This window comes from Sciurus carolinensis, chromosome 6, assembly GCF_902686445.1.
Source record: "Sciurus carolinensis chromosome 6, mSciCar1.2, whole genome shotgun sequence".
In the NCBI taxonomy this organism is placed as follows: domain Eukaryota; kingdom Metazoa; phylum Chordata; class Mammalia; order Rodentia; family Sciuridae; genus Sciurus; species Sciurus carolinensis.
This window is the reverse complement of record NC_062218.1, coordinates 49,463,896-49,488,179: the sequence shown is the minus strand read 5'-3', so window position 1 is coordinate 49,488,179 and position 24,284 is coordinate 49,463,896. Positions and strand designations below refer to the sequence as shown.

General features: G+C 37.1%; 1 protein-coding gene and 1 non-coding gene across 2 annotated transcripts in view; both read right to left on the bottom strand.

Annotated features, from left to right (window-relative positions):
• Window positions 1–24,284, bottom strand: part of Ndufaf2 (NADH:ubiquinone oxidoreductase complex assembly factor 2) — a 195,002-nt gene that overhangs the window by 146,461 nt on the left and 24,257 nt on the right. The window lies entirely within an intron of this gene.
• Window positions 1,185–1,287, bottom strand: LOC124987794 (U6 spliceosomal RNA). Its single transcript, XR_007109304.1, has one exon. It is a non-coding gene; the product is annotated as a U6 spliceosomal RNA (small nuclear RNA).

The window sequence follows — 24,284 nt, the reverse complement described above, 5'->3', positions numbered from 1 at the left end:
TCACAGTTTCTTTATCCATTCATCAATTGAAGGACATCTAGGTTGGTTCCACAATCTGGCTATTGTGAACTGAGCAGCTATGAACATTGATGTGGCTATATCTCTGTAGTACGCTGATTTTAACTCCTTTGGGTATAGGCCAAGGAGTGGGATAGCTGGGTCAACTGGTGGGTCCATTCCAAGTTTTCTTTTCTTTTTTTTTTTTTTTGGGGGGGACAATATTTCTTTTTTTTTATTATTATTGTATACAAATGGGATACATGTTGTTTCTCTATTTGTACATGGAGTCAAGGCATACCATTTGTGTAATCATACGCTTACATAGGGCAATGATGTTTGATTCATTATTTTTTTCCCTTCCCCCCCACCCCTCTTTTCCCTCTATACAGTCCTTCTTTCCTTCATTCTTTTTTTTTTAATTTTTTTAAATTTTTTTTTACGTTTACATAGGGTAATGATGTTTATTTTATTTTTCCCCTCCCCCCCACCCCTCCCACCCCTCTTTTCCCTCTACACAGTCCTTCTTTCCTTCATTCTTACCGCTCTCCTTAGCCTAACTCTAAACCTAACCCTAAACCTAATGCTAGCCCCTCCCGCCCCCCATTATATATCCTCATCCGCTTATCAGCAAGATCATTCGTCCTTTAGTTTTTTGAGACTGGATTATCTCACTTAGCATGATATTCTCCAATTTCGACCATTTGCCTACAAATGCCATAATTTTATCCTTCTTCATTGCGGAGTAATATTCCATTGTATAAATATGCCACAGTTTCTTTATTCATTCATCAACTGAAGGGCATCTAGGTTGGTTCCACAATCTGGCTATGGTGAATTGAGCAGCAATGAACATTGATGTGGCTGTATCTCTGTAGTATGCTGATTTTAAGTCCTTTGGGTATAGGCCAAGGAGTGGGATAGCTGGGTCAAATGGTGTTTCCATTCCAAGCTTTCTGAGGAATCTCCACACTGCTTTCCAGAGTGGCAGCACTAATTTGCAGTCCTACCAGCAATGTATGAGTGTACCTTTTTCCCCACATCCTCACCAACACCTATTGTTGCTTGTATTCTTGATAATCGTCATTCTAATTGGGGTGAGATGGAATCTTAGGGTAGTTTTGATTTGCATTTCTCTTATTACTAGAGATGTTGAACATTTTTTCATATGTCTGTTGATTGCAGATAAAAATATGGAATGCTTCACAAATATGCGTGTCATCCTTGTGTAGGGGCCATGTTAATTTTCTCTGCATCGTTCCAATTTTAGCATATGTGCTGCCAAAGCAAGCAATGGTAGGCATTTTTTACAAGGAAGTTTTTTATATCTTAACTTTTACATGTACAATTGAGGAAGTTTAACATATTAGTACTTGGCTTTAAAATAACTATTTGATTTCTTTCATTTTACATAAATGATGACAAATTTCAGTTAATCTGTTATAGGCAAATTTTTTAGGGTGAGAAATATTGGCTACAATCTTTTTTTTTTTTGACATTTTTGCATCTATATATATATATTTTTTATTGTAAACAACTGGGATACATGTTGTTTCTCTGTACGTAAAGGCATACCATTTGTGTAATCATAAATTTACATAGGATAATGTTGGTGATTCATCTGTTATTTTTTCCCTTCCCCCCACCCCTCCCACCCCTCTTTTCCCTCTATACAGTCCTTCCTTCCCCCATTCTTGCCCGCCTCCCTAACCCTAACTCTAACCCTAAAACTAACCCCTCCCACGCCCCATTATGTATCATCATCCCCTTATCAGCGAGATCATTCTTCCTTTGGTTTTTTGAGATTGGCTTATCTCACTTAGCATGATATTCTCCAATTTCATCCATTTGCCTGCAAATGCCATAATTTTATCATTCTTTATGGCTGAGTAATATTCCATTGTATATTTATGCCACAGTTTCTTTATCCATTCATCAACTGAAGGGCATCTAGGTTGGTTCCACAATCTGGCTATGGTGAATTGAGCAGCAATGAACATTGATGTGGCTGTATCTCTGTAGTATGCTGATTTTAAGTCCTTTGGGTATAGGCCAAGAAGTGGGATAGCTGGGTCAAATGGTAGTTCCATTCCAAGTTTTCTAAGGAATCTCCACACTGCTTTCCAGAGTGGCTGCACTAATTTGCAGCCCCACCAGCAATGTATGAGTGTACCTTTTTCCCCACATCCTCGCCAACACCTGTTGTTGCTTGTATTCTTGATAATCGCCATTCTAATTGGGGTGAGATGGAATCTTAGGGTGGTTTTGATTTGCATTTCTCTTATTACTAGAGATGTTGAACATTTTTCCATATGTTTGTTGATTGCTTGTAGGTCTACTTTTCTGAAGTGTCTGTTCATTTCCTTAGACCATTTGTCGACTGGGTTATTTGTAGTCTTGGTGTAGAGTTTTTTGAGTTCTTTATAGATTCTGGAGATTAGTGCTCTATCTAAAGTATGATTGGCAAAGATTTTCTCCCACTCTGTAGGCTCTTTCTTCGCATTGATGATAGTTTCCTTTGCTGAGAGAAAACTTTTTAGTTTGAATCTATCCCAGTTGTTGATTCTAGCTTTTATTTCTTGTGCTATGGGAGTCCTGTTGAGGAAGTCTGGTCCAAAGCCGACATGTTGAACATCTGGACCTACTTTTTCTTCTATAAGATGCAGGATCTCTGGTCTGATTCCGAGTTCCTTAATCCATTTTGAGTTTAGTTTCGTGCATGGTGAGAGATATGGGTTTAGTTTCATTCTGTTGCATATGGATTTCCAATTTTCCCAGCACCATTTGTTGAAGAGGCTATCTTTTTTCCATTGCATATTTTTGGTCCCTTTGTCTAGTATGAGAAAATTATATTTATTTGGGTTTGTGTCCGTGTCCTCTATTCTGTACCATTTATCTACCTGTCCATTTTGGTACCAATACCATGCTGTTTTTGTTACTATTGCTTTGTAGTATAGTTGAAGTTCTGGTATTGCAATACCCCCTCTGCTTCATTCTTCCTGGTAAGGATTGCTTTAGCTATTCTGGGTTTCTTATTCTTCCAGATGAATTTCATGATTGCTTGTTCTATTTCTGTAAGGTACGTCATTGGGATTTTAATTGGAATTGCATTGAATCTGTATAACACTTTTGGTAGTGTGGCCATTTTAACAATATTAATTCTGCCTATCCAGGAATGTGGGAGATCTTTCCATCTTCTAAGGTGTTCTTTAATTTCTTCCTTTAGTGTTCTGTAGTTCTCATTGTAGAGGTCTTTCACCTCTTTTGTGAGATTGATTCCCAAGTATTTTATTTTTTTCGATGCTATTGTGAATGGGGTAGTTTTCCTAACTTCTCTTTCTGAAAATTCATCACTTATGTATAAAAATGCATTAGATTTACGAGCACTGATCTTGTAACCTGCTACTTTACTAAATTCACTTATGAGTTCTAAGAGTTTTCTGGTGGAATTTCCTGGTTCCTCTAAGTATACAATCATATCATCAGTAAATAGGGATAGTTTGAGTTCTTCTTTTCCTATTTGTATCCCTTTAATTTCTTTGGTCTAATTGCTCTGGCTAGAGTTTCAAGGCCGATATTGAATAGAAGTGGTGAAAGAGGGCATCCCTGCCTTGTTCCAGATTTTAGGGGGAATGCTTTCAGTTTTTCACCATTTAGAATAATATTAGCCATGGGCTTAGCATAGATGGCCTTTACAATGTTAAGGAACGTCCCCACTATCCCTATTTTTTCTAGTGTTTTGAGCATGAAGGGGTGCTGTATTTTATCAAATGCTTTCTCTGCATCTATTGAAATAATCATTTGATTCTTGACTTTAAGTCTGTTGATATGGTGAATTACATTTATTGATTTCCTGATGTTGAACCAACCTTGCATCCCTGGGATGAAACCCACTTGATCATGGTGCACTATCTTTTTAATATGTTTTTGTACATGATTTGCTAAAATTTTGTTGAGAATTTTTGCGTCGATGTTCATTAAGGATATTGGTCTGAAATTTTCTTTCCTCAATGTGTCTCTGTCTGGTTTAGGTATCAGGGTGATACTGGCTTCATAGAATGAGTTTGGGAGAGTTCCCTCCTCTTCTATTTCATGGAATACTTAGAAAAGTATTGGAATAAGCTCTTCTTTTTTTTTTTTTTAGGTTTTATTCACCTTTATTAAAAATCTGAACTATAGAAACAAAGTATGATGTACAAAACAATGGAAAAAAATGACAAAGGAGGAAAATCTGGTTAATTAACAGATTGGACAGAAGGGTGTTCGGCCACCTAGCACGCCCCAGGCCCCTACAAAGGCCAACCCTGGTGGCGACACAAGGTACCACAGGTACCTGAGCACTTGGGAAAGAAACACCCATAAAAATGTCCACTCAAGTGAGTGAAGCAGAAAGTGAAGGCCAAGGAATAAATACGAGCTTTCCAAGTCCAGAGACCCCGGATGAAGCCAGACACCCCGCCGCAAACTCCAGGCCTAACGTACTGAGTCCCTCTGGGATTTGGTGTCAGGCCCACAAAGCACAGAGTGACCGAGCGTTCCGTCTGATTTCCCAGAACAGAGGAGCAGGGCGTCTCTGCAGGTGGCCCAGGGCCTCAGAACTGCTGCAAGATCAATTTCCGCTTCAGATCGTGGCTGAACTTATTCATCCTGAAAAGCTCGCTGTCATAAAATGCAGAGAGGTTGTGGATGTTGATCTGTCTGGCCTTGTCCACCAAGTATTCTTATTGGTTTCCCCCTGAATGTAATTTGGTTCTTTTCTCTCACAATCTTTAAAATTCTCTCTTTATTTTGTGTGTTAGGTATTTTCATAATAATGTGCCTTGGTGTGGGTCTGTTGTAATTTTGTGTATTTGGAGTCCTATAAGCCTCTTGTACTTGATTTTCCATTTCATTCTTCAGATTTGGGAAATTTTCTGAAATTATTTCATTGAATAGATTGTTCGTTCCTTTGGTTTGTTTCTCTAAGCCTTCCTCAATCCCAATAATTCTCAAATTTGGCCTTTTCATGATATCCCATAGTTCTTGGAGATTCTGTTCATGATTTCTTACCATATTCTCTGTTCAACTTTATTTTCAAGGTTAAATATTTTGTCTTCAGTATCTGAGGTTCTGTCTTCCAGGTGTTCTATCCTATTGGTTGTGCTTTCTATGGAGTTCTTAATTTGGTTTATTGTTTCCTTCATTTCCAGGATTTCTGTTTGGTTTTTTTTTCAATATCTCTCTTTATTGAAATGGTCTTTTGCTTCCTGTATTTGCTCTTTTAACTGTCGATTGGTGTGTTCATTCAATGCCTGTATTTGCTCTTTCATTTCATCGTTTGCTTCCCTTATCATGTTAATTATGTACATTCTGAACTCCCTTTCTGACATTTCTTCTGCCATGCTGTCATTGGATTTTATTGATGTAACATCTAGATTTGTTTGAGGCATTTTCTTCCCTTGTTTCCTCATGTCGTTCAGGTATCAGTGGACCGCTGAGATGTTGCAGATTTCCTCTATTGACTTATAATGCCCCTGAAGATTGCTAGTGTATCCCCTCTTATCCTTCAGTAGCCTGAAGTCTTGGAGGAAGTTGATACTGTGGTGCTCCACAAGGAAGCTGCCTCTCTAGGGGTGGTGGTCTTCAGGTGGGGTATATTCCCTGCTAGTGGTCAGAGCTGCCTCCACTTGTTGACCAATGGTCATCCAAAGGGGAACTAGGCTGCGGGCTGAGGCAAGGCCTGTTTGGGCTTGTGTCTCTGGTTTTACCGTCCTTGTGGGAAAACCTCACCCGGCGGGGAAGACTCACCTGGTGGGGAGGTCTCACTGGTCAGTTACCCTCCTAGAGGTTCCCCTCAGTCCACAATTACCGCCTGGGCAGGGCAGCCTTCCCTGGCAACGTTCCCAGGGGCCCAGACCTACCTCCTGGGCCTGGGAGCCTCACCCTTCGCAGACGAGTCTCCTTAGGTTGTCCGTCCTCAGAGAAGCTGCCCACAGTCCTGGAACCTTTGCTCCGCCCCTCAGTTTGTTTCTGTGTAGCTCTTTCACCAAAAGGTGCCTAGGTCCCCGGACCGTGCTTTGCACCTAATTGCCTAGCTATGTGACCCCTCCTCTGAGCAGCCAGCCACCTGGAGCCTCATACATATGCTCCGAGCCCCAGTGACCCGCCGCTCGCCTCTTCCTCCAGGCAGTCACCCGGTGTTCTGTGTGGGCGCTTGGAGACCAAGCAACTCACTGCGCACCTCCACCTCCTCAGGACACCCCCCCCCCCCCCCGTTGTTCAGGAGGTTGCTCTGGGTCCAAACAGCTCGCCGCCCAGCTCTTCCCTGGCAGCTGCCGGAGCCCCGGCAGGTTGCTCTGAAACCAAGCATTGTGCTACTCGGCCTCCTCTGCAAAGTTCCCCACTGTCCGTGTTCACTGCTCCCGTGGGGGAGGGGTATCTTGCCGCCTGGGCTGGGCAGCCTTCCCAGGCAATGTTCCCAGGGGCCCGGACCTACCTCCTGGGCCTGGGAGCCTCACCCTTCACAGATGAGTCTCCTTAGGCTGCCTCTCCTCAGAGAATCTGCCTGCAATCCTAGAACCTTCACTCTGCCCCTCAGCTTGTCTCTGTAGCTCTTTCACTGAAAAGTCACCTAGGACCTGGGACCCTGTTCTGCACCTAATCGCCTGCCTATGCAGGCCATCCTCTGGGCAGCTGCCGAAGCCCGGTGGGTTACTCTGAAACCAAGCACTGTGCTGAGCAGCTTCCTCTGCAAAGTTCCCAGTGGTCCGTGTTTACCGCTCCAGCGGGGGGAGGGGTGTCTCCCCGGTCAACCCTACTTCACAAAGTTCCCTGCGTTCCAGGGCTACCGCCACATCCAGGACACCTCCTCAACGTGAGAGACTCACCCAGCGGGTTTGAGTTAGTCCCAAGTGACTCACTTTTTCCTCTTTTGAATCCTGAGTCCTGGAGCAACATGAAATGCATCCGCCCTCTAGTCCGCCATCTTGAAAGCCTCCTATATATTCTTTTCTTATCCCATTAACAGCCACATTCTACATCCCTCTGCAGCCTCTTTGTCCTCCATTTGAAACTGCAGACCTTATTGCAAATCTGTTTATTTTACTGAAGATAATATTTGAACTCATCCTGTTTATTACGACAATTTTGTTATTGTCCTCAAAGGGGCTATTTGGCCTAGGATTGCATAGTGTCTGAACCGGGCACTGCTAATATTGATCTTCACTTAAAGAAAGGGTTTTGGAAACCTATAGTGCCACTATAAGCCTATAGGGGAAAATCTGCAATACCCCAGATCTGCACTGCTAGAGGGGAAGATACATGAAAAAACAAGGGAAGAAAATGAACAAATGTAGATTTTATATTAATAGAATCCAATGACAGTATGTTAGAAGAAATGTCAGAAAAGGACTTCAGATTATACATGATTAAGATGATTCACGAAGCAAAGGATGAGATAAGAGAGCAAATGCAGACAATGAATGATAATACCAATAAGCTGAAAGAGCAAGTGCAGGAAGCAAAAGATCATTTCAACAAAGAGATAGAGATTCTCAAAAACAAACAAACAAACAAAAATCCTTGAAATGAAGGAAACAATAAACCAAATAAAAAACTCAATGGAAAGTATCACCAAAAGACTAGACTACTTGGAAGACAAAACATCAGACAATGAAAACAAAATATTTAATCTTGAAAATAAAGTTGCCCAAACAGAGAACATCATGAAAAGACCAAATTTAAGAATTATTGGGATTGAGAAAGGCACAGAGATACAAACGAAAGGAATGAACAACCTATTCAATGAAATAATATCAGAAAATTTCCCAAACCTGAAGAATGAAATGGAAAATCAAATACAAGAGGTTTACAGAACACCAAATGCACAGAATCACAACAGATCCACGCCAAGGCACATTATAATGAAAATGCCTAACATTCAAAATAAAGATAGGATTTTGAAGGCCACCAGAGAAAAGGATCAGATTACATGTAGGGGGAGATCAATACAGATAGCAGCCGACTTCTCAACCCAGACTCTAAAAGCTAGAAGGGCCTGGAACAATGTATTTCAAACTCTGAAAGAACATGGTTGCCAACCAAGAATCCTATACCCAGCAAACCTAACCCTCAGATTTGAAGATGAAATAAAATCCTTCCATGATAAACAAAAATTAAAAGAATTTACAAATAGAAAGCCTGCACTACAGAATGTTCTCAACAAAATATTCCATGAGGAGGAAATGAAAAACAACAATGTAGGTCAGCAAAGGGAGGAACTAACTTAGAGGAAAAACACTCAAAGGAGAAACCAAGCCAACTTAAAAACCGAAAATAAGCCCAAATGACTGGGAATACAAATCATATCTCAATAATAACCCTGAACGTTAATGGCCTAAACTCATCAATCAAAAGACAAAGACTGGCAGATTGGATTAAAAAGAAAGACCCAACAATATTCTGCCTACAAGAGCCTCATCTCATAGAAAAAGACATCCACAGACTAAAGGTGAAAGGATGGGAAAAAACCTACCATGGACATGAACTCAGTAAAAAAGCGGGGGTTTCCATCCTTATATCAGATAAAGTGGACTTCCAGCCAAAGTTAGTCAGAAGGGATAAAGAAGGACACTTCATACTACTAAAGGGAACCATAAATCAGCAAGACATAACGATGGTAAATATTTATGCCCCAAACAATGGTGCATCCCTCTACATCAAACATATCCTTCTCAATTTCAGGAATCACACAGACCACAACACAGTAATTCTGGGTGACTTTAATGCAGCACTGTCACCACTAGATAAATCTTCCAAACAAAAAGCAACCAAAGAAAACATAGAACTCAACAGCACAATCAATAACCTAGACTTAATAGGCATATATAGAATATTCCATCCATCAACGAGCGGATTCACTTTCTTCTCAGCAGCACATGGAACCTTCTCCAAAATAGACCATATGTTATGCCACAAAGCGGCCCTTAGGAAATGCAAAAATACAGAGATACTGCCTTGTGTTCTATCAGATCATAATGGACTGAGAATAGAAATCAATGACAAAGTAAAAAACAGAAATTACTCCAACACCTGGAGACTAAATAATATGCTATTGAATGAAACATGGATAACAAAAAACATCAGGGGGGAGATAAAAGAATTCTTAGAGGTCAATGAGAACGACCATACAACATATCAAAATCTCTGGGACACTATGAAAGTGGTACTAGGAGGAAAATTCATTGCATGGAGCGCATTCCAGAAAAGAATGAAAAGTCAACAACTAAATGACCTAACATAACAGCTCTAAGCCCTAGAAAAAGAAGAACAGAATAACAGCAAAAGTAGTAGAAGATAGGAAATAATTAAATTCAGACCTGAAATCAATGAAATTGAAACAAAAGAAACAATTCAAAAAATTGACAAAACAAAAAGTTGGTTCTTTGAAAAAGTAAACAAAAGAGACAAACCCTTAGCCACACTAACAAAGAGAAGGAGAGAGAAAACTCAAATTCCTAAAATTTGTGATGAAAAAGGAAATATCACAACAGACACCACTGAGATACAGAACATAATGAGAAGCTACTTTGAAAATCTGTATTCCAACAAAATAGAAGCTACCGAAGACATTGACAAATTTCTAGAGACATATGCTCCTCTCAAGCTGAACCAGGAGGACATACACAATTTAAACAGATCAATATCAAACAATGAAATAGAAGAAGCCATTAAAAATCTACCATCCAAGAAAAGCCCAGGACCAGACAAATTCTCAGCCGAGTTCTACAAGACCTTCAAAGAAGAACTCATTCCAATACTTCTCAAAGTATTCCAGGAAATAGAAAAGGAGGGTACCCTACCAAACTCATTCTATGAAGCTAATATCACCCTCATACCCAAACCAGGCAAAGACGCATCAAGGAAAGAAAATTTCATACCAATATCCTTGATGAATATAGATGCAAAGATCCTTAACAAAATATTGGCAAACCGTATCCAAAAACATATTAAGAAAATTGTGCACCACAATCAAGTGGGGTTCATCCCTGGAATGCAAGGATGGTTTAACATCCGTAAATCAATAAACGTAATCCATCATGTCGATAGACTTAAGGATAAGAATCATATGGTTATTTCAATTGAGGCAGAAAAAGCGTTTGACAAAATACAACACCCCTTCATGCTCAAAACACTAGAAAAAATAGGGATAGTAGGAACATACCTGAACATTGTAAAGGCTATTTATGCTAATCCCATGGCCAACATCATTCTTAATGGAGAAAAACTGAAACCATTCCCTTTAAAAACGGGAACAAGACAGGGATGTCTTCTTTCACCATTTCTATTAAACATTGTCCTCGAAACTCTAGCCAGAGCAATTAGACAACTAAAGAAATTAAAGGGATATGAATAGGAAAAGAGGAACTTAAGCTGTCACTATTTGCTGATGACATGATTCTACATTTAAAGGATCCAAAAACCTCCTCCAGAAAACTTCTAGACCTCATCAATGAATTCAGCAAAATAGCAGGCTATAAAATCAACACGCATAAATCTAAAGCATTTGTATACGCAAGTGACAAAACATCTGAAAGGGAAATGAGGAAAACAACTCCATTTGCAATAGCCTCAAAAAAAATAAAATACGTGGAAATCAATCTAACCAAAGAGGTAAAAGATCTCTACAATGAAAACTACAAAACATGGAAGAAAGAAATTGAGGAAGACCTTAGAAGATAGAAAGATCTCCCATGTTCTTGGATAGGCAGAATTAATATTGTCAAAATAGCCATACTACCAAAAGTGCTATACAGATTCAATGCAATTCCAATTAAAATCCCAATGACGTACCTTACAGAAATAGAGCAAGCAATCATGAAATTTATCTGGAAGAATAAGAAACCCAGAATAGCTAAAGCAATCCTTACCAGGAAGAATGAAACAGGGGGTATTACAATACCAGAACTTCAACTATACTACAAAGCAATAGTAACAAAAACGGCATGGTATTGGCACCAAAATAGACAGGTTAGATCAATGGTACAGAATAGAGGACATGGACACAAACCCAAATAAATACAATTTTCTCATACTAGACAAAGGTGCCAAAAATATGCAATGGAGAAAAGATAGCCTCTTCAACAAATGGTGCTGGGAAAGCTGGAAATCCATATAAAACAGAATGAAACTAAACCCCTATCTCTCACCCTGCACAAAAATCAACTCACAATAGATCAAGGAAATCAGACTAGAGACCCTGAATTTTATAGAAGAAAAAGTAGGTCTAAATCTTCAACTTGTTTGCTTAGAATCAGACTTCCTTAACAGGACTCCAACAGCTCAAGAAATAAAAGCAAGAATCAATAACTGGGACAGATTCAAACTAAATAGCTTTCTCTCAACAAAGGAAACTATCAGCAATGTGAATAGAGAGCCTACAGAATGGGAGAATATCTTTGTCACTCATACTTCAGTTAGAGCACTAATCTCCAGAATCTATAAAGAACTCAAAAAACTCTACACCAAAAATACAAATAACCCAATCAACATATGGGCTAAGGAAATGAACAGACATTTCACAGAAGATCGTCTACAAGCAATCAACAAACATATGAAAAAATGTGCACCATCTTTAGTAATAAGAGAAATGCAAATCAAAACTACCCTAAGATTCCATCTCACCCCAATTAGAATGGCAATTATTAAGAATACAAGCAACAATAGGTGTTGGCGAGGATGTGGGGAAAAAGGTACACTCATACATTGCTGGTGGGGCTGCAAATTAGTGCAGCCACTCTGGAAAGCAGTGTGGAGATTCCTTGGAAAACTTGGAAGGGAACCACCATTTGACCCAGCTATCCCACTCCTTGGCCTTTACCCAAAGGACTTAAAATCAGTATACTACAGAGATGCAGCCACATCAATGTTCATAGCTGCTCAATTCACAATACCCAGAATGTGGAACCAACTAGATGCCCTTCAATTGATGAATGGATAAAGAAACTGTGGTATATTTATACAATGGAATATTACTCAGCCATAATGAATAATAAAATTATGGCATTTGCAGGCAAAAGGATGAAACTGGAGAATATCATGCTAAGTGAGATAAGCCAATCTCAAAAATCCAAAGAGTGAATGATCTCACTGATAAGCGGATGATGACACATAATGGGGGTGGGAGGGGGGCAAGAATGGAGGAAGGAGGGACTGTATAGAGGGAAAAGAGGGGAGGGAGGGATGGGGGGGAGGAAAAATAACAGAATGAATCAAACATCATTACCCTATGTAAATGTATGATTACACAAATGGTATGCTGTTACTCCATGTACAAACAGAAACAACATGTATCCCATTTGTTTACAATAAAAATAAATTTTAAAAAATGAAAAAAAAATACAGAGCAACTACTTAATGTACAGGCACTGACTAGGATATGTTGAGATGCTAGGCACTAGGGATACAGTGACAAACAAGACAGCCCTCACAGCATTTACAATCTGCTAGGGAAGACCAAATATATCCTATACCAGTAGAGGCTTTTAAGGGTATGCAATAGAAACCATTGCTTGCTTAGTTTAAACCAAAAAGGAAATATTGAATAGCTCATAAATTTGTTAGAGGCTTCAAGAAACAAATGCAGAAACTATATAATGAGAAAGGGAAACCATCAAAAATGATGCCACAGAATTAGTCCAGTAAAGAGTTTATGGCTGCCAATATGAAGTATTATATGCTATGGTTTACACAACATATCTCAATGGCACTAAACAATGGACCATGCCTTAAGCCTGGGTATTCTGCTACCTTCTCCCACCTTCCCACAAAATTCCTATTCAAAAATCCTAATCAACTGGACTATCAGGAGAGTACTCTACTACTCTATTTGTATTGCTAAATCCTGAGTGCAAAAGTGGGGCACAAACTTCTCACTCGTTGAATCTAGATCATATATCCACATCCTGGCTATAAGGTAAGCTGGAAGTGAGTAGACAGTTCTCCACCTAGCAGAGGATGGCTCTACCTTCTAGTAAGACTCATAAAGAACAGAATCATCCAAACACAGGAAAAGGCTTATGTGAATAGCAGCTATATCAGACAGTAAAAATACACAATAAAGTATGGGGCTGGAGTTGTGGCTCAGTGGTAGAATGCTTGCCTAGTACATGCGAGGCAGTGGGTTTGATCCTCAGCACAACACAAAAATAAATAAAATTAAGGTATTGTGTTCATTTGCAACTAAAAAAATTTTTAAATACATAATAAAGTAAATAAATAATACTAGCTTAAACAGAATATAAGTTTATTTTTATTTCCTATAAATGAATTAGGGAAGACAGGAGTCTAGGGCTTAAATGGTACAATCATAAGGGATTCAGGTTCCTGCTGTCTGGCTGCTCTGCTGTCCTTAAAGTGCCATCTCATGACCCAGATGGCTACTCAAAAGGTCAGTCAGCACATTCACATTCTAACCAGCAGAAGGAGAAAGAAGGGGCAAGAAAAAGAATGTCCTCTCCTTTTAATGATTTGTCTCAGAAATCATACTCAACTTACATCTCATTCCCTAAGATTAATAATAAGGCTAAACCCAGCTGTAAAGGAAAAGAGGAAATAAAGTCATTCACTATATGGCAATGTGCCCAGTAAAAATAAGAGTTTTCATTACCAAGAAAGAGGAATGAATGGATAATAGAAGGCAAATAGCAACTTAACCACAGCAAGCCCACAAAGAAAAGTAACCACTACAGTAAGATATGTAATAATGAAGAGTTGTGAAGCAGACACAAATGAACTATGAGAACACACAGTGTGGGATCTAACTTGGTTTAGAAAGTGAGGAAGACATCTCTGAGAAAGATGTACTTAAATGAGCGTGAGTAGTTAACTAGATGGAAGGGCTGAGGGTGAAAATGAGAGAAGGAGAAGAGGCAAGGGAAATGTGTAAAAGACCTGATATGCAGAAAAGGAACTGACGAATCTAGAAGGCCAAAGGCGAGAGATCAAAGGAAAGGGTGAAGTGGAATAATATTCAACAGGAAGGGACCCAATCCTGTGTAATGCCTCTTCAATTCCTTAATCATAAGCATTGGACTTAATCATAAGCATGGCAGGAAGTCACTAAATTAAAGTAACAGTCACATAATCAGATTTGAAATTTAGAAATCTCACTAAATCTAATCTCAGAGTATAGAGCCTGGATTAGAGAAGGTTGGAGGCAAAAAATCAAGTAAGGAGCAGTTATAGTTCAAGAGAAACGTGACAGAGGTCTAGACCAGGACAGAGGAGCTAGGGAGTAGTAGAAGGATTCAAAAAACTAGTTAGACATTCTACCACATGTTAACTAACCCTCTAGCTGATAATGCAAACACTAGAATAAAATAACAAGTTATTCACACCAGCATCATCTGTTAACTAATATTCTATCTAGTTTAGCTTTTCACTGTTTTGTGATTGGTCTCAAATCTAGGTTTTCTTCTAAGAGGAAACACTATCAAGGGTTGGTTCTTTTCCTTGTGGAGTTTAGTGTAAACTTACTGTGGGGGAGGAGCAGGCAGCTCCAGGTTTATTTGGACCTCTGCAAATTTAAGATGGTGTTGGTTGGGATAGATTACATGTGGTTATTTACTGTCCTGGGAAAATCCCTTTTACAGAGATGGTCTTCCAAGTGGTTTCTAAATTTATCCTTTATTGAGGTTTTTAGGTCAATTATGTATGTTGACTAAATTTACAAATAAACTTGTTTATCCCCCCCCAAAAAAACCAACTAGTTAGAAAGTGTAATCAGCAGTACTGGTGATGAGATGTTAACATAAATAAGAAAAAAGAGCCAAGTCTGATTCAGTTTTCTGACTTGGACATCTAGTTGGAGGTGGGTATCAATTAGAGACAGGGAATATTAGAAAAGCAGCAGAGATTTTTGTTTTGTTTTTTGGAGGAAGGGAATAGTTTGTTTTAACATGTTGAGTCTGGGGTCTCACTAAATATTTGAATTGTAATAAGTGTCTGGAATCAGAAAAAACAGTGGGCATTGATCTAATATGTTTTAGTGCAATCAGCATTAAAGCAATAAAGTAAATTCTATGGCTTGAAGATAATGTACAATAAGACTAGTAATTAGCTGAGAACGTTCCAGTGAGCCCACTCACTTAAAAGATGAGAAAAGAAAAACTGGAGACATTTTATTTCACTTCTCCAAGACTCTACTGTAGTAGGGGCTAGGAATAGAGCCTAAGAATCATGAAACTTAAAGAACTCTGACCAATTCTGATATAATAGGTCCAGACTTTTCTTGTTATCATTGCTACAAATCTAAGTGATCCAGTAAGTTAATCTCTAGAGATGTTCTGTGGGGGAAAAAAAAATGAAGATTACATGGTTAAATTAGTTTTGGAAGTGTTACATTCTGCCAATTAAACTCCTCTGTTCCCTCTTGGAGATTTCCAGCACACAACAGCAAAATTAAAAGTTTCAAGAACTTCTGTATTTTGTTAGACAACCTATTTAACATTGTTGAACAAATTGTCCCCTAAACTTATTTAGCTTCAGAGTACCTCACTTTTATCTTGTAACACCTAAAAATACTAAAAAATGATTTGAAAATACTGCTAGAGACTTAAAACAAACCATAGGGAATCATTGTAAACCATGATTATAATAGATACAGATTAGTAGTAATGACCACAGTAAAAGTTGCACATGACTCTTGAAATGATAATATACAAAAAACAGAAACAGAAGGAATTAAGAAACCACAATAGAAGACACACTAAGGGAGATAACTGGGTAGACAAACCAGTATGAGAGAATTGGCAGTTCATAAAAAGTCTTGGATCTTTCAAATACAACTCACCTTTCAAGGCCTATTCAATGTTATTTTTCTATAAGGTCTAATATGATCACTACTGTGGATAAAATGGAAAAATGAACATGAGCTTTGGAATGAGAAGGACTTGTGTTCGCATACTGATTTTGTCAGGTACTAGCTAATCAATCAGTTAATATACGCCTCAAATGGTTGATGAAAATGATCATGAAGGCGGTGATAATAACAGCACTAACAATCATTTACTGATCACTTACTATATACAAAGCTGTTTACATGCTCATGTACTATTCCCAATGCTTCAGAATAGGTGGAATCATCTTTATTTTATGGACAATGAAACAGAAACTCAGTGAAATCAAATAAATGTTTCTAAGACCTTGAAAAACTGTTTTGAACATCAAGAGGAATAAGGTATGAATGAACTATTCTGAAGGCTGTAAAGTTCCATACAAATTTTAGGTGTACTATATACATTTGCTTGTTAATCTTTTTTTTTTTAAACAAAGACTTCTCTTAGTAATACCAATCATCAAGGTTTGAGAGATATAAACATTGGTTTCTTTTTTCTTTTCTTTTTTTGGTACCAGAGATTGAACCAGGGGTGCTTAACCACTGAGTAACATCCCCAGCCCTTTTGAAATTTTTCTTTTTTCCTTTTTATTCTTTTTTCTTTTTTTAATTTTCAGACAGGGTCTTACCGAGTTGCTGAGGCTGGCCTCAAACCTGTGATCTTCCTGCCTCAGTCTCGCGAGTTGTTGAGATTATAGACATGCACTACTGTGCCTGGCTGAACATAAGTATGTTAAGAACTAAATAAATACTGATTGATCTTTTTTTCCCAACTGTTTTGTATCAAAATTATAGACTTAGTAGCATTTTTAAATTTCTAGTAAACCAGATGCCTTGACCAAAATGATCACTGAATTTAAGTAAAATGCCCAAATGTCTATGATGAACTAGTTCTACTAATGAACTAGGTGGTAATAACCACACTTCAGTAAATTCTCTGGACACATTCATAAGAATGTTAAATTACATGTTAAATATAGCTTTCTAATTAAAAGAATAAATGTTCAAGTCTGATTGAGGGGGGAGTCTACTTTATAGCCATAGAAGATTCAGTATTTCAGTGCCTAGAATGAGAGTGACCAAGGGGCTTGACTGCACTATTCTGGGTTTAGTGTTATGGATAACCTACTATCTAAGAAAAACATTAGGTTCTTATGTATGAGTCTTAGATCAGAAACAGCTCCCTGTGTCTCTCTTCACAATTAGTGGTACAAGAGCACTCAAACCCTATGTATTCTTCCTCAGGTACAATGCTATTCAACTACAAAAGTGCAAGTTACCAGGTTAAGAGTTTAGGATACAAAAATGAATATGATATAAAATTCGTTTTCAAGGAGCACTCAGTTTAGAGAGGAAGATACTTTCACTGCTAAGGTTACTAGTAAATGTCAATTTATTTTGTATTTTTAGTTTTGCAGATTAAACAAAAAGGGTAAGATGATATAGCTCATTCTCCATTTCCATTTCCACACCAAATTTTATAAAACAAAAAAGACAAAAGGCTTTTTAAAATTAAGACTATGAGGTTATTATATTAATCTTCCTCCTTAAAGTCTTTCAATAGCTTCCAAATACATTTGGAATAAAAATCAATTCATACTTGATTTGACCTAAGATAACATCTGATCTCATTTCATATTACTGCCCTAATTGTTCATTACAGTCTAGATGTGAGCCAGCCTTCTTTCTTTTCTAAGAACAGAGAACTATTCCACCATAGGGCCTTTTCTCATCATTCGATTAAAAGCAAAATCCACATGTCCTCTCCCTATCTTGTTTCTCACATATCCCATTCATTTCTTCATAGTACTTAATGCTATCTGATAGCATATTGTTTATATATTTCTTATCTATCTCCTTCTTTTAAAATGAGAATCACAAAGCATGTACCTTTTATATTTTGATTCCTAAAGTATCCTAACAAAATAAACCCTAATATAGGTACTCAATAAATATCTGTAAATGAATCACAGAATCACTGAATAGTTGAGCTAGGATTCAAATCCCGCTCTGACTGGCTGCTAATCCTAGAACCTATTGACTATGTCATACTGCTTGTACGGACAGGGTTGGATCTAACTCATTTTAGTATCTTCCATATCCCCTAGCACACATTTCTTTATGTAAAATATGCTACAAATTCATACTTACTGAATAAAGTAATATTTTAGATTTTATACTTTAAATTCTTAAGTACTAGAATAACAAAAATAATAAATCACCTATAGGATCAAAAACAATTCACACCATGCCATCTTTCTATATTTTCATAGTCCCACTTTCCCCCCTTTCTCATTTAAAAAATTCCTACTTTGCTTTCAAGAACCACAGCTGGTTTTTGTTGTTGTTTTACAGAGTTGGGGATGGAAACAAATGCCTTACCCAAGCTAAGCAAGTTCTCTCCCTGAGCTACACCCCCAGCTCTTACCTTGCTTTTGTTTTTAAGTCTTCCCCAACACTGGAAGAAATGGATACATAACTTCTGAACTCTTACAATGGTGTATTCCTATCCTTAAAACATGACCAATTTTCCCCACAACAATTCTTCCTTCCTTCTTTTCTTACAACTTCTGAACTCATTGCAATTTATTTGTAATCTTAATATCTGACTGATTTTTCCCATAATTCTTTCTTTCCTTCCTTCTTCCATCACTACTACTACTAATTTTTTTTTTTAGGTGATTAAGTAGAGAAGCTTAAAATGATTTTAAAACATAAACATCTAAAGTCTTGTGATTACAATAAAATTATACTCCTCTAAATGATGTGATTATGTCTTACATGCAACTTAGCAATACACCCCACACACAAAAAAAACTGTCCATAAGAGTACTCTGACAAATTAAAGCATTCGCAATAAAGATGAGACATTAATAACAGCTTAACTGGAGAATTTCTCAAATCATGAGATTCGAAGTACCTAAAACAGTAGATTTAAATTTACTCAACCCCCCATATACAAATATATCACGTTATTACAGCAAAAAAAAAAAAAACTAAGACAAAGGTAGAATCCTTCCATTGTAATGTTTAACACTCCCAAGAGTGCTCTTTTACTCCTTTATATGATATTCCAATGGATTTCACAATCATAGCTTTTGAAATGCTCCATATGTTGAACAACCTCTAGTTAGTAATCCATTATATCAGACTTTTGTACCATAAGAAAACATCAATTTCAGTTTTAAAGCACTACCCTTTCTGTTGGGTAGCATAATTTATAACTGCAACACAGTACTTTCATAGGTTTGGTCCCCAGGAAATTGTATTTGCTATAGAAAGGTACATCAGACACAGGAAGGTAAAAGGGGTATCTGTAAATCAACACCATGGTGGGGGGGGAACCATAGGGACACAGAGCTTAGTAAGAACCACCAAGTAGGATAAATAACATAAGAACAAAGAGCGCAATACACTTCAAAGGGCTATGATAGTAAAAATATTTTACAGGATAGAAAAGGAAGTGGCGTTCATTATTATAGTATAAACCATTATGTAATCGCTTCAGGAACACAAGAAACATATCTGCAGGTACCAGATATGTTTGTTAAAAGTACAGATATTTCAAAGAAACCCAGCTGTCATGATGATTGTTTTCTAGGGTCAACATAGCCTGGTTTTAGTGTATTGCTTCTTATGTGGTACATAGGAAATTGTCACAAAAATTAATTATTTCATTCTAGACATGTTGTCCCAACAATATAATCATTAATTTGATGAACAGGACCATGCTTTATTCACAGCACCTAAAAATTTTATTTACCTGACCCATTAACTAGTTAATTTAAATTGGAATATTAATAGTTTTTAAAAAAGAAATACTTCTGCCATTTCAGCAACAAAATTTGAGATAAAATTCTGAGGTCTGTAAGAGTTAAAAAACTTCAGAGACAGTTTATTACAAAGGCCTCCTTAGCCAGTTTTCTAAAGTACAGACTGATCAATAAAAATCAGACTATAACTGTACTTTCCAATTGGAGAGAATCTGGGCATTCAATGGAATGCCAAATAGTACTGGCAGACATTTATTCTTACAGAAAGAGAATGCTATGTTTGCATTGTTCTGTTAATAGCATGCTAACAAGTATGTTTCCTGTAGGGTTACTAATGGACAGGAAAAAAATATAATAAAGGAGTGAATAGTGGACAGCCATTCATGCTGCATAGATCTATGGTTGCTAGAGAGAAGAGAAAAAGCCAGTCCTCTAATGTTAGGCAGCCATAAAAAAAGAAACCTCTCTTGTTAAAGCTCAAGAGATTCTGAAGAGGGAATAAAAGAGAAAAAACTCAGACAGATTATGCTGTCAATTTTAGTTGTCATAATGTGCTTCAGAGATAAAACATTCCTCTGAATGGCAATTGAACAGATGGAAATTTTCATTTTTGGTTAACTGGATGGAAGAATTGGACCAGTACCTAAAATGACATTGAAATGAAGCTTAAACCCCCTCCCACAAGAAAGAAACAGATGCATCACTGCAGATACAAAATAAATTATTGAACAGTGCATATATTATATTGGCATCATTGTATCCAACTGTACATCTGCACAATGTTTTAGTCTCCTGGTGAGAGAACAGACATTTCTGAAAGGGAAAATAGGCAACTATTGAAGTGAATCAGATAAGTATACCATTTGGGTAAGAAAAGCCAAAGCAATACTTGACTGAATTTGAAGTTATTCAAGCAGAGAGGGAAAAGGAACCATAAATTATACTGATTCCAATGCCCTTGATCTTATACATTGATGTAAATGTGGCAGATTTTGAAATAAAAAACCATATTTTCATAATCTTAAATCAGAATGAATTTCAAAAAACTCGAACTACACAAGACCCTAAAGGAGTTAGGGCTGAATACCCTTCCTTGATTTGAAAAATAAGTTAGTGGTATATTAAACTAAAACTACAATCCTTATCTTGAGCAAGGATCAGAGAAGACTCACAGAATAGGCAATTAAAAGGAGACCTAGTTGGTGATTTAAAGTTAACAAATGACTCTATGAGTTGTGAACTAAGGAAATGAGATTGAGATGAACTCCTTTTGGATCCATAAATTCCATTTCTACATTCTGACCACACTGTCCCGGTGGGTCCTTTCCACCTCCTTTCCTCAGCCAGCTCCTGCCCACTGCTGGAGGTGATCCATGCAGGCAGCTTGCCCCACTCCACACTTCCACTTAGTGTTTCTCTCAACCCTTTGCATTATTTCCCCACTCTACTTAGTCCATCTGAAAAGGAAATATACCAGTTTTAGAAGGATGGTAAAACAAGCAGTCTTGATCATTTTGTTTTGTTTTGAATGTATAGTCTGGGCTGGTACTGAGCCAGTAGCACTCTCGTGTTATAAAAGGTGACCTAAGAAGGTATGTCCAGAGAATATAGATGATGACTGTAATAACAAATCCTGAGGTTAGTGCCTAAAAAAGAAAGGCACAAAGAAAAAAATGTATCCAACATAAGAAATATCTTATAGTTTAATAGAGGTCTGACTTCTTTTTCTTAAGTCATTCATCACAATGTAATAAACATTTACTAAATATCTAAAGTGACAGAATATTTTCTCACACACAATGTTCAACAAAACTACATTTAATAAGGATTCATGACCCTGAAGAACAGCTGAATTATGTTTCACAGAACTATTAGAACAGTACAGGTGAGAAAAGCATGTTTAAGGCAACCCTACAAAATATTAGTAGAGAGCAGAGAGCACATGGGCACAATGAATTACGAGTGTATATGTAGGTACAATCTTCACAATATTATTCCCTTTAGAAATATAAGTTTCATGGGGAAGACATTCTTTTGAATTCTTCCAATCATTTTTAAACACAGGCAAATGTGAAACAGGGAAGAGCTCATTAAAGACACAGAAAAGCAAATATAACCTAAAAGCAAAAGTATAAGAAGGTTGGGCCCATCTGGATTTATTAGACACAGAAAAGTCTTGAGGGGAATAGCTGGAGATGTGGGATAGGAGAAATAGAAGGTAATTGGGAATGGGGAACTCATATTGGCTCCCTCCCTGGGGTGTTTCTGCCAAGGAAAAAGAATAAGAATAGAACCGTCAGGAATAGTATCATGTGGTGGCTAGATGCCCAAAAAGTCTGTTGCTAGAAAAAGGCCATGGTATGATATAGTAATGATTCACAGAAGAATTAGAGAAAGAAGTAGACCAAAAATCATATTGTGTTCCTCTGACTCATTCATTACACAAGCTCTTTCTTACTTAAACTTAAGTTGCTCTATTAGCAGTAACTTTCATTGTCTTTCTGCGATCAATGAGTGGATATTTTATGAATAGATAACCTGAAACAAAATATTTCACAAAACATGCTGTGTACTCCAAGTGCTCCATCTCCAGTGGTTGCAGTACTAACAGAGGAAATTCATGGATGATTCAACAAGGAGCCAGGTAAAAATTTTTAATCTACAGAGCAAGAGGACTTGTAGGAGTCCCTGGTCTTCTTCTTTTTTTTTTTTTTTTTTTTTTGGTTTTTGGTTTTTGGTCTTCTTAAATTAAGACAGAAGGAGGCCAAAAGAACTAACTTGAAAGAAGCAGTGTGCTTTTATTAGAGTTAAGTTCAACTCTTAACTTCCATTATCATTAGCGAAAGATATTTAAGATTCTTATTTTAAAATATGTATTCTTATCAAACAAAATATCAAATACCATTTATTAGCATTAAACATGAAATAAGCTAACTCACATATAAAATATTTCTTAACATAAATTAGAGTTTGGAAAGTGTTGAAAGATAACCTTTGAACCAACAGTACACTATGAAACTCTGGTGAGTCAGACAGGAGGCTGGATTTACCTTTCTAAGTGTAATGTCTCAAATGAGTAGAGAAAAGCTGAAGAGCTATTAATGAAACAGTATGTGGCAAGTGGCTAAACATTAAATGTACTCATCTCCCATCAAAAAGAGCACTAGAGACAAAATGGTTTCTCCTTCCTTTGCTCATCTTGTTTTTTGGGCAGATGATTACATTTTCAATGCTGACAAATTACACTCTATTGAGCATTAATTCTTCAACACTATGAAGACTGTATTAGACTCATTAACAATCCATTACAAATATTTTAACTTTTATTACGTGTTTCCAGATATGGTGGCTCATGCCTGTAGTCCCAGCTACTTGGAGGACTGAGGTAGCAGAAGAGATTGAGTCCAGGCATTAGAGACCAGTCTGGGCAACACAGCAAGACCCCATCTGATTTAAAAACCAAAACCAAAACCAAAACACACACACACACACACACACAAAAAAAAAAAAAAAAAACCTTACATGAATTCTAGACAAGAAAAAAATATTCTATCTGCAATTCTAAACACTGTTAGTTTTTCTGACATGTAAAAGGCAAAAAACAAAAACAAAGATAAAATCTAACCATACAATAAAGCAAAATACAATAGGACATCCAACCTGTGAATACTTTCTCTAAATAGTTCCAGAATAAAATACTCTGATTCCATAGTAAATATTTCCAAAATACACTGTATTTGAAGACTCTAATTTGATAGCATTATCTCTATGTACTCACCAATCCACTTTTAAAAAAACTGGGGTGAAATTTACATAACAAAATAAAATTTACTGTTTTAAAGTGTATAATTCAGTGGTATTTAATACATTCGCAATGTTCATAACCACTCCATCTATCTAGTTCCAAAACATTTTTATAATCCCAAAAGAAAACCATTAAGCAGCCACTTCCTGTTTCTCCCTCCCACTAGCTACACCAATATGCTGTCTGTCTCAATGGATTAATCTATTCTGGATATTTCATATAAATGGAATAATGTAATAAGTGACTGTCTATATCGGACTTCTTTCACTTAGCAAAGTGTGCTCACAGGTTTATCCTTGTGTACGTCAATATTTATTCCTTTCCATGTATGAATGTATTCCATCACACACACACACACACACACACACACACACACACACACACACACACACCACTCTCTGTTCATCCATTGATTGGTTAATACTTGGATTTTTCTGATTTTGGTATTGTGAATAGTGTAGCTATGAACTTTCACATACAGACATTTGCTTGAGTACCTGTTTCAATTCTTTCAGATATACATCTATAAATGAAATTGCTGGTTCATCTAGTTATTCTATGTTTTACTTTCTGAGGAACCACCAAACTGTCTTCTGTAACAGCTATACCACTGTACAATCCCATCCGTAATGTCTGAGGGTTCTAACGTCTCCATTTCCTTGCAATTATTTTTTTATCATAGTTAAGTGTGAGGTGGTATCTTACTATCATTTTGATTCATACTTCTCTAGTGAGTAATAATGTTAAGATTGTTTTCATATGCTTGTTGGTCATCTGTATATCTTCTTTTGGAAAAATGTCTATTCAAATTTGTTGTCCATTTTAATATTTTATT